This window comes from Lolium rigidum, chromosome 5, assembly GCF_022539505.1.
Source record: "Lolium rigidum isolate FL_2022 chromosome 5, APGP_CSIRO_Lrig_0.1, whole genome shotgun sequence".
NCBI lineage: Eukaryota > Viridiplantae > Streptophyta > Magnoliopsida > Poales > Poaceae > Lolium > Lolium rigidum.
In genome coordinates, this window is record NC_061512.1 from 180501908 (window position 1) to 180512968 (window position 11061).

At 43.1% G+C, this 11061-nt stretch overlaps 3 long non-coding RNA genes across 4 annotated transcripts; all 3 read left to right on the forward strand.

The window, feature by feature from the left end:
• Window positions 1-1026: 1026 nt before the first annotated feature.
• LOC124651601 lies at window positions 1027-2270 on the forward strand. 2 transcript variants are annotated; one of them, XR_006987461.1, is made up of 3 exons: window positions 1027-1051; window positions 1621-1776; window positions 2239-2270. It is a non-coding gene; the product is annotated as an uncharacterized LOC124651601 (long non-coding RNA). The 2 variants fall into 2 exon arrangements; XR_006987460.1 differs by lacking the exon at window positions 1027-1051 and adding an exon at window positions 1304-1335.
• Window positions 2271-3908: 1638 nt separating this feature from the next.
• Window positions 3909-4679, forward strand: LOC124651446. The gene is made up of 3 exons (XR_006987410.1): window positions 3909-3933; window positions 4033-4171; window positions 4268-4679. It is a non-coding gene; the product is annotated as an uncharacterized LOC124651446 (long non-coding RNA).
• Window positions 4680-8307: 3628 nt separating this feature from the next.
• Window positions 8308-10680, forward strand: LOC124653780. The gene is made up of 4 exons (XR_006988021.1): window positions 8308-8625; window positions 10101-10185; window positions 10285-10423; window positions 10520-10680. It is a non-coding gene; the product is annotated as an uncharacterized LOC124653780 (long non-coding RNA).
• The last annotated feature ends 381 nt before the right edge of the window (window positions 10681-11061 follow it).

Consider the following 11061-nt stretch of genomic DNA (forward strand, 5'->3'; position numbering starts at 1 on the left):
TCCTCCCCCAATCCCATCGCTCCTCCCTTGTCGGTCCCCACGTCGTTCTCCTCTCCGCCTCCTTGGACAACCACCGGCCGGCAGGAGCTGCGCCCTCGACGGCGATGGCGGACCGCCGCCCACTCCGCTGCCCCTCTCCACCTATTGTCGCTCCGCTCGCTACTCCGGCCGCCCTTCGGCCGTCGCCGTCGCCAGATATTCCTACAGGTTCTTCCCCATCTCTCTTGCCTCTGACTACTTTCCTATCTTTTCCTCTCATGGGATCCCCATATTCCTACAGCCACCAGAGGGTACCACTGATCATCAAAGAACGATTTGGTGCAGGTCAGCTCCTTTACATTTCTTCTCTTCTTTCTTTCCCTCTCTATTTTTTATTTCCAGACATTGGTTTCCATATGGGACAGCAACGTATTGTTTAGTTGAAATCTCCAGGGGCTGTTTTGGACTCAGCTGTGATTATTTCAATCCTATGTACTCTTGTTTTATTGCAGTGTTGATAAGAAAACTGGACCAGTGAGGATGCAAATCCATGTGATGAGGACTGATGATTGCGGAACATCGGCATTGTGTCCATAGGTCTCGGTGGACGGGCCTCGCTGGTTTCGTTAAGGAGAGCTGACAAGAAGAAGGTTGCGACATGTTTTTTTATCTGCATTTATGTAGCACAGGTGTGAGTCTCTGCTTTATCTTTAATTTGTTCATTCTTTGGGATGGATTCTAAAACTACATCACCTTCTAGATTGGAAGTTCATTGTTTGTAGGTTACAATATACAGAAATAGAAATAGCTTTTCAGACAGTATCATTTTGTAATGTATAATGGGAGTAGTTAGTTTGGTGTGGCGAAGTAATCATTGTAAGAATCAAAATTCCATGTTATTCATGTATTATTCCTTTTGAGCAGTCACTGATCCTCTCCCGGATCGCCTTTTTTTACATCTCTTTACCAGGTAGGAGGACAGTGGAATCAGCGCGAGCTGCTGTGTTTGGGGCCTCTGATGTGCTGCCGCCGCCCGGAGTCGACTTGCTGCTGAAAGCCAATGCCCAAAAAGGTACTTTTATGAATCTCATTCCTTCCTCTCCTCATAGATTATTGCTGCGTGCGACACACTGCTGATATTTGAGGTATGAATGCTTAATTATGGATTTCTGGTTTGGGTGATCTGTTAATGGCCATTGGTACTTCTGTAGGTAAGTTTGGCTAAATCAGGTTGGGTTCAACAATTAATATACATCACCTCCAGCCTGTATTGCTCTAACTAAATATGTTATTTTTCGTTTGCCAGTGTGTTCACCTGTGTAAGAGAAACTCTTTGAGCAGTTCCATATACATATGGTATGTCTTTGGACGAGAATTGATGGTGATGATTTATTTGAAATAAAAAACTTCAAGATGAAATTAAGTATATATGCAGCTAAATTTTGCTTTCATGATCTTATTGTGTCCTCTATGATTTAGGTTTCCTACCGCAGCTACACCTTGCTACACCTTGCACAATACAAAATAATATATAGATGCTATGCTTCTTTGCTTTATTTGAGACTGAAGCTAAACTATACCTATATCCTCTTAAGTTGTATGAACTGTATTATTTACTCACCTTGGTCAATTTAATTCTAGCGTTTTTAGAAGGAGAAGGATCATCTAAAAAATGGATGTACTAAAGTGGATTCCGTGGTTCAGCAAAACTGATGCCCTTGCTGGATATGCATTCATTGATGGATCTTACATGATGTCCTGGCTAGATAGCTGAGATTGATTGTCCTTGAAGTGAAGGTAAAAGAATTAGAAAATCAAGTGATTTGTGAATTGTCAGGTTATGGTTTAGGAAAACCATTGTATTGTAAAAAGTGCTATGTATGCCAAGCCTTTTTGTTGCCGTCCAATCTTAGTATGTCAAAAACTATAAGTGCATAGATTTCAGCTCAGATTATGTTGAGGCGTCATTGTATTGTAAAAAGTGCTATGTATACCAAGTCTTTTTTTGTTGCTGTCCAATCTTAGTCCAATTTTAGTACGTCAAAAACTATAAGTGCATAGATTTCAGCTCAGTTTATGTTGAGGCGTCACAGCACACATTAGTTTTTGTTCTAAATTGCATTATCGCTATTTACATTGCATGTCAAACAAGGCGCAGCTAATTTTTGCTTAAACATGAGCATATACTCAACTTGCTACATTCAAATGATGATCTATATATTTTTGTGTAAGAATTCATGTGCTACTTTTTTCTTGCAGAGTGATGCCTTGAAGCTAGATGTTATCTGGTCTACATCTATTTTCCAGATTATCCCAAGCTATTGGTTTTATCCTCGAACTTGACTTAGCATTAATTCAGTTGGAAGAACAAAATGGCCAGGGACAAACAATATAAAGGTATTTATTTTTCTTTTTCCACACTAACTATTTTTAGCTACAATTGTTTGTTTTCAAAGGGGACATTTATGCTTCAGTGCAAAGCGTATGTTATGAAAAGATTATTTTTCCTTGCCTCTTTTGACTTTGCTCTTTAAGTTTTAGTTAACTCTTGCTGCTTCTAACGAGTGATATGCAACCTTCCTTATGAAATTATGTCTTAATTCCTTGAGGGTGTTCGTTCTTCCTCTATTTGTGTGGCCGTGGATAACTCAGATCAAGCAACATGTCAATTTGAGGTTTCAGCACCATATACAGCTTCTTGTCGTCCACTTCCGATGAAAGGTTTACATCATCCTATAATATGAATGAAACCCAAAATGAGATCACTTAGAGTTAGCACATCTGGCTGGAGAACACATTAACACACTACAATAACTGAAGCAAGAAATGCAACTTGGCATGAAATGTTTCAGCAAGAAGTTCATCAAGTGTCTCTGGTAGTTGGCCACGAACTTTCCATTGCCTTCTTCGGTGGACCCATAACAGGGAGCTTATCCTCTTTTAGTCGCCGTTGATGATCACTAGCTGCCATAGTACGTCCGAGCTCCACACATAGTAGCAGATGTCACAGGCCATCCTATGGAAGGCAGCACACCGGGGAAGATGGCCCGGCTCATCGCAAGTGGCCTCAACGAGGTCTGGGTGTGCAAGTCGTGCGATGCCCCGGAAGCAGAGTTGACTGAGAGAAGCGGACCTCGTGACCATGGATGTCCACCTGTCCCCTTGGCCGTGTCCAACTCGGCTACAGGAGGGAAAGACACCGTCATCCGGTCGCCGAAGATGACCCCGTTGTCCCAAGCATAACCGGCACGCTGCGCAGGCGTCATCCAGGATGGAGTTGTGGATCTCCAAATGATAATGGACTGTATGGGGCGGCGGAGTATCTGGGTCACCAAGCGTGCATCCTCTTTACTGCCTATAATGAAGACAATTTACTTCATCATATTCTAATGCATAAATAAATTTCTCCTGATAAAATGGTGTATATTCTATTATATCAGTTCTTTAGAGTGTATTAACAATTAACATACTAATATCAGTTCTTCCATATTTGTGTCTGCTTTGCTCCACTCTCTCCATAAATACACAGTTTATCTTAGCAAAATTACACAGGTTCACATATTTAGAGATGGATAGGCATTCAACCATTGTGTCGCTCATTTGACAAAATTTTCCATCTTTTTTTATTTAGTATAAGTATTTTTACATCGTTTCTAGAGGCTTCTCATTTTCTACACCATGTGTATGTCAGTGTTTTGTTTTTACAATTTGAATATTAATGGAGATCTTGCACCTGCTTCAGTATGTTAGTGTTTTCTTTTCAGTTATATTTTATTTGCCAGGCACCGACTAAGTTATTTCCTTTCCAAAATAATAAGTAAGGTCGTCTTATTGCCTACATGGTGTTTGGTTCTTCTCCTTGGTCCAGGTTCTCGTTGTGCTTTCTTAGCCGACTAAAATTCTGGAAAACTAGAGTGTATAATCTACGTAACCTGTCTCTCTAAGAGGACCAAGGTAAGTGTTATTTACACACATGGTACCATTTCACACATTGTAAGAAGCATAAATCAGTTTCAATGATAATTCATGACTATTTTATAACTTTTTTGGCAGCTTCCCGAACAATAGCGGCTATCCTTTTGATGATAACACAGGGAGAGATAAGGTACGAGTACAGCGCAACCACGTTGATGGGTTTCAGTTCCGTCTCAAGAATGGGCTAATGAGCATGGAGATTGGTCATACGGACAGTGTGAGTGTCCTGCCCACGCTAAATTTTACTGAATTTGAAGAACATCGGGTAATTTGTCATGTTTGATATGCTAATAAGGGTATTGGTACCTCCCAGATTTCCTTAATTGTGATGCATGAAGGAAAAATGCCAAAGTTTCTTGGGGGACCATGAGCTGAACTAACATGTATGACAAATGCATGTAAAACTAGGTGTCATACCTGATTCCACGCGACCTGGTGGTGCAGTAGAGAGAACAAAAATATGGCGCCAAAGCTTGGAAGGAGCAGGCGAGCACGGAGAAACGCGGCTACATCCTAGCACCCAAGGCAGAGCTGCATAAATGCAGCTTCGTTCTGGGCTAGGCGTGGATGAGCGCAATAATACCAGCGGCCGATGTGACCTGGGCTTCTGAATACTCTTGTTCGCGATGGTGTCAAGTGCCGGGTCACAGAGGCGCTGCGCCTGTGCGGGATGGAAGCCGCGAAAGAACGCACGAAAATGAGTGATGTGTACCTCAGCTGTGTCGCCCTCAGGACGAATAAGGGTACATTGCCCCTATGTGTGGTTTTGGTAATTAATGACAACCCCTATGGACTAATGTTTTCATTGAGTTTATATGAAGGAATATTCCATAGGTACTACTTGTATTCCATGTGTTGGATTCAAGTATGGATGCCATGAAGATAAAGGTATACCTTGGGTATTGGCATCAAGATCATCGGTTATGAAGATACATATGTGATATGATCAAGAAGAAGAAATGAAGATGGAGTTCTTATGTGGAACTCAATATTAGCCATGCTCTATCTTATGTGAGTATGAGAAGATACAAGGATTGAGTTGGGCAAGTTCAAGATGAGCATCTCAAGTGGATCACATGCTTGAAGCTTGCCGTCCATTTGGTGATAATGGACATGTGAAGATGTGCATCAATGGAGCTTTCCCATCATAGTGTATGGGGGAGTATTTGTGAGTCTTCACGAAGCAACATTGATCAAGTGAGGCATTCCGGCTTGTGTAGAGCTTGAAGAGTTATCATCAAGATCAAGCGGGATGCGCAAGGCAAAGGTATGGCCTTGCTAGGTTTTCCTTTTACCGGTCTCAAGGTGGATGATGGGAGACCGGATTATAGGATAGATAGCCGCACTATTAAGAGGGGCTTTCGGTTGGGTAACTTGATCACATCGTCTTAGGGAGCTCAATCCTTTGCATACTTTGCATATCCTTATTGCTTCTTGGTTTTTCTCTATGTGAGGTTCTTGAGCTTGTTGCTAGCTTTACAACAAGCCCAAGTTCATCGAAAACGGAGTTCGCATGCATCTTCTATTGCGTTTTCGAGGTTGGGTGATTTTACCGGTTATTCATGATATAAGGTTCTACCTTTTATATTCATGATAAAATCCCCTCCTACAGATTCTTGGGTTTTCACTTTCTATTAGATAGCATTCGTTGTTATCTTCCAAACAAAATTGGTTTCATGTTAATCGGAGTTCGGGAGCAATAGTTATTAAAGAAAAGGTAAAAGAAGAAAAAGAAAAAGAAAAAGAAAAAAGGGGACGGCTGCCCGGTCTCCGACCGGTCGACCGGGCCATACACCGGCCCACCCGGGACAGCCCCGGTCTCCGACCGGTCCACCGGCCCACGCGCCAGCCTGGCCCAGCTCCCCATCCGGTCTGACCGGACTTTAACCGGGCCGCCGCCCCGTCCGGCCCGCTCGCCCCGTTGTATATGATGCCCCCCATAGGGGGCCTCACAGCGATCCTTGCACGTGAACCGTCGGATGGATCTTGCGGCGCATCCCGGCCGTCCATTTTTTTTCGCTGCATCATATAAAAGGGCACCCCCAGTGAAAACCCTAGCCGCCACGGACACGGGCAGACGCGGGGCGGATCCGCAACGACCGGAGGCGGCAGTGGCGGCGGCGACCCGACGCGCCGCGCGCGGCCGGAGACGGGCCGGCGCTAGGCCGATCTCGCGGCGGCGACGCCCGGAGGCGACGGTCGCGGGCGCGGCCGTGCGGCCGCAGACGGGCCGGCGCTAGGCCGATCCGCGGCGGCGACGCCCGGAGGCGACGGTCCCGTCACTCCTCCTCTTCCTCCCCCAATCCCATCGCTCCTCCCTTGTCGGTCCCCACGTCGTTCTCCTCTCCGCCTCCTTGGACAACCACCGGCCGGCAGGAGCTGCGCCCTCGACGGCGATGGCGGACCGCCGCCCACTCCGCTGCCCCTCTCCACCTATTGTCGCTCCGCTCGCTACTCCGGCCGCCCTTCGGCCGTCGCCGTCGCCAGATATTCCTACGGGTTCTTCCCCATCTCTCTTGCCTCTGACTACTTTCCTATCTTTTCCTCTCATGGGATCCCCATATTCCTACAGCCACCAGAGGGTACCACTGATCATCAAAGAACGATTTGGTGCAGGTCAGCTCCTTTACATTTCTTCTCTTCTTTCTTTCCCTCTCTATTTTTTATTTCCAGACATTGGTTTCCATATGGGACAGCAACGTATTGTTTAGTTGAAATCTCCAGGGGCTGTTTTGGACTCAGCTGTGATTATTTCAATCCTATGTACTCTTGTTTTATTGCAGTGTTGATAAGAAAACTGGACCGGTGAGGATGCAAATCCATGTGATGAGGACTGATGATTGCGGAACATCGGCATTGTGTCCATAGGTCTCGGTGGACGGGCCTCGCTGGTTTCGTTAAGGAGAGCTGACAAGAAGAAGGTTGCGACATGTTTTTTTATCTGCATTTATGTAGCACAGGTGTGAGTCTCTCGCTTTATCTTTAATTTGTTCATTCTTTGGGATGGATTCTAAAACTACATCACCTTCTAGATTGGAAGTTCATTGTTTGTAGGTTACAATATACGTAAATAGAAATAGCTTTTCAGACAAGTATCATTTTGTAATGTATAATGGGAGTAGTTAGTTTGGTGTGGCGAAGTAATCATTGTAAGAATCAAAATTCCATGTTATTCATGTATTATTCCTTTTGAGCAGTCACTGATCCTCTCCCGGATCGCCTTTTTTTACATCTCTTTACCAGGTAGGAGGACAGTGGAATCAGCGCGAGCTGCTGTGTTTGGGGCCTCTGATGTGCTGCTGCCGCCTGGAGTCGACTTGCTGCTCAAAGCCAATGCCCAAAAAGGTACTTTTATGAATCTCATTCCTTCCTCTCCTCATAGATTATTGCTGCGTGCGACACACTGCTGATATTTGAGGTATGAATGCTTAATTATGGATTTCTGGTTTGGGTGATCTGTTAATGGCCATTGGTACTTCTGTAGGTAAGTTTGGCTAAATCAGGTTGGGTTCAACAATTAATATACATCACCTCCAGCCTGTATTGCTCTAACTAAATATGTTATTTTTCGTTTGCCAGTGTGTTCACTCGTGTAAGAGAAACTCTTTGAGCAGTTCCATATACATATGGTATGTCTTTGGACGAGAATTGATGGTGATGATTTATTTGAAATAAAAAACTTCAAGATGAAATTAAGTATATATGCAGCTAAATTTTGCTTTCATGATCTTATTGTGTCCTCTATGATTTAGGTTTCCTACTGCAGCTACACCTTGCTACACCTTGCACAATACAAAATAATATATAGATGCTATGCTTCTTTGCTTTATTTGAGACTGAAGCTAAACTATACCTATATCCTCTTAAGTTGTATGAACTGTATTATTTACTCACCTTGGTCAATTTAATTCTAGCGTTTTTAGAAGGAGAAGGATCATCTAAAAAATGGATGTACTAAAGTGGATTCCGTGGTTCAGCAAAACTGATGCCCTTGCTGGATATGCATTCATTGATGGATCTTACATGATGTCCTGGCTAGATAGCTGAGATTGATTGTCCTTGAAGTGAAGGTAAAAGAATTAGAAAATCAAGTGATTTGTGAATTGTCAGGTTATGGTTTAGGAAAACCATTGTATTGTAAAAAGTGCTATGTATGCCAAGCCTTTTTTGTTGCCGTCCAATCTTAGTATGTCAAAAACTATAAGTGCATAGATTTCAGCTCAGATTATGTTGAGGCGTCATTGTATTGTAAAAAGTGCTATGTATACCAAGTCTTTTTTTGTTGCTGTCCAATCTTAGTCCAATTTTAGTACGTCAAAAACTATAAGTGCATAGATTTCAGCTCAGTTTATGTTGAGGCGTCACAGCACACATTAGTTTTTGTTCTAAATTGCATTATCACTATTTACATTGCATGTCAAACAAGGCGCAGCTAATTTTTGCTTAAACATGAGCATATACTCAACTTGCTACATTCAAATGATGATCTATATATTTTTGTGTAAGAATTCATGTGCTACTTTTTTCTTGCAGAGTGATGCCTTGAAGCTAGATGTTATCTGGTCTACATCTATTTTCCAGATTATCCCAAGCTATTGGTTTTATCCTCGAACTTGACTTAGCATTAATTCAGTTGGAAGAACAAAATGGCCAGGGACAAACAATATAAAGGTATTTATTTTTCTTTTTCCACACTAACTATTTTTAGCTACAATTGTTTGTTTTCAAAGGGGACATTTATGCTTCAGAGTGCAAAGCGTATGTTATGAAAAGATTATTTTTCCTTGCCTCTTTTGACTTTGCTCTTTAAGTTTTAGTTAACTCTTGCTGCTTCTAACGAGTGATATGCAACCTTCCTTATGAAATTATGTCTTAATTCCTTGAGGGTGTTCGTTCTTCCTCTATTTGTGTGGCCGTGGATAACTCAGATCAAGCAACATGTCAATTTGAGGTTTCAGCACCATATACAGCTTCTTGTCGTCCACTTCCGATGAAAGGTTTACATCATCCTATAATATGAATGAAACCCAAAATGAGATCACTTAGAGTTAGCACATCCGGCTGGAGAACACATTAACACACTACAATAATCGAAGCAAGAAATGCAACTTGGCATGAAATGTTTCAGCAAGAAGTTCATCAAGTGTCTCTGGTAGTTGGCCACGAACTTTCCATTGCCTTCTTCGGTGGACCCATAACAGGGAGCTTATCCTCTTTTAGTCGCCGTTGATGATCACTAGCTGCCATAGTACGTCCGAGCTCCACACATAGTAGCAGATGTCACAGGCCATCCTATGGAAGGCAGCACACCAGGGGAAGATGGCCCGGCTCATCGCAAGTGGCCTCAACGAGGTCTGGGTGTGCAAGTCGTGCGATGCCCCGGAAGCAGAGTCGACTGAGAGAAGCGGACCTCGTGACCATGGATGTCCACCTGTCCCCTTGGCCGTGTCCAACTCGGCTACAGGAGGGAAAGACACCGTCATCCGGTCGCCGAAGACGACCCTGTTGTCCCAAGCATAACCGGCACGCTGCAGAGGCGTCATCCAGGATGGAGTTGTGGATCTCCAAATGATAATGGACTGTATGGGGCGGCGGAGTATCTGGGTCACCAAGCGTGCATCCTCTTTACTGCCTATAATGAAGACAATTTACTTCATCATATTCTAATGCATAAATAAATTTCTCCTGATAAAATGGTGTATATTCTATTATATCAGTTCTTTAGAGTGTATTAACAATTAACATACTAATATCAGTTCTTCCATATTTGTGTCTCGCTTTGCTCCACTCTCTCCATAAATACACAGTTTATCTTAGCAAAATTACACAGGTTCACATATTTAGAGATGGATAGGCATTCAACCATTGTGTCGCTCATTTGACAAAATTTTCCATCTTTTTTTATTTAGTATAAGTATTTTTACATCGTTTCTAGAGGCTTCTCATTTTCTACACCATGTGTATGTCAGTTGTTTTGTTTTTACAATTTGAATATTAATGGAGATCTTGCACCCGCTTCGTATGTTAGTGTTTTCTTTTCAGTTATATTTTATTTGCCAGGCACCGACTAAGTTATTTCCTTTCCAAAATAATAAGTAAGGTCGTCTTATTGCCTACATGGTGTTTGGTTCTTCTCCTTGGTCCAGGTTCTGTTGTGCTTTCTTAGCTGACTAAAATTCTGGAAAACTAGAGTGTATAATCTACAGAACCTGTCTCTCTAAGAGGACCAAGGTAAGTGTTATTTACACACATGGTACCATTTCACACATTGTAAGAAGCATAAATCAGTTTCAATGATAATTCATGACTATTTTATAACTTCTTTGGCAGCTTCCCGAACAATAGCGGCTATCCTTTTGATGATAACACAGGGAGAGATAAGGTACGAGTACAGCGCAACCACGTTGATGGGTTTCAGTTCCGTCTCAAGAATGGGCTAATGAGCATGGAGATTGGTCATACGGACAGTGTGAGTGTCCTGCCCACGCTAAATTTTACTGAATTTGAAGAACATCGGGTAATTTGTCATGTTTGATATGCTAATAAGGGTATTGGTACCTCCCAGATTTCCTTAATTGTGATGCATGAAGGAAAAATGCCAAAGTTTCTTGGGGGACCATGAGCTGAACTAACATGTATGACAAATGCATGTAAAACTAGGTGTCATACCTGATTCCACGCGACCTGGTGGTGCAGTAGAGAGAACAAAAATATGGCGCCAAAGCTTGGAAGGAGCAAGGCGAGCACGGAGAAACGCGGCTACATCCTAGCACCCAAGGCGAGCTGCATAAATGCAGCTTCGTTCTGGGCTAGGCGTGGATGAGCGCAATAATACCAGCGGCCGATGTGACCTGGGCTTCTGAATACTCTTGTTCGCGATGGTGTCAAGTGCCGGGTCACAGAGGCGCTGCGCCTGTGCGGGATGGAAGCCGCGAAAGAACGCACGAAAATGAGTGATGTGTACCTCAGCTGTGTCGCCCTCAGGACGAATAAAATCATGACTACAATTGTTTTGTGCTTGCGATGAATCCTCCAAAATAGTCATTACCTGAGATGTAAAAATGAAGTGATCAAACAACTGTAAGTGGAATGAAATAGCATGGCCTA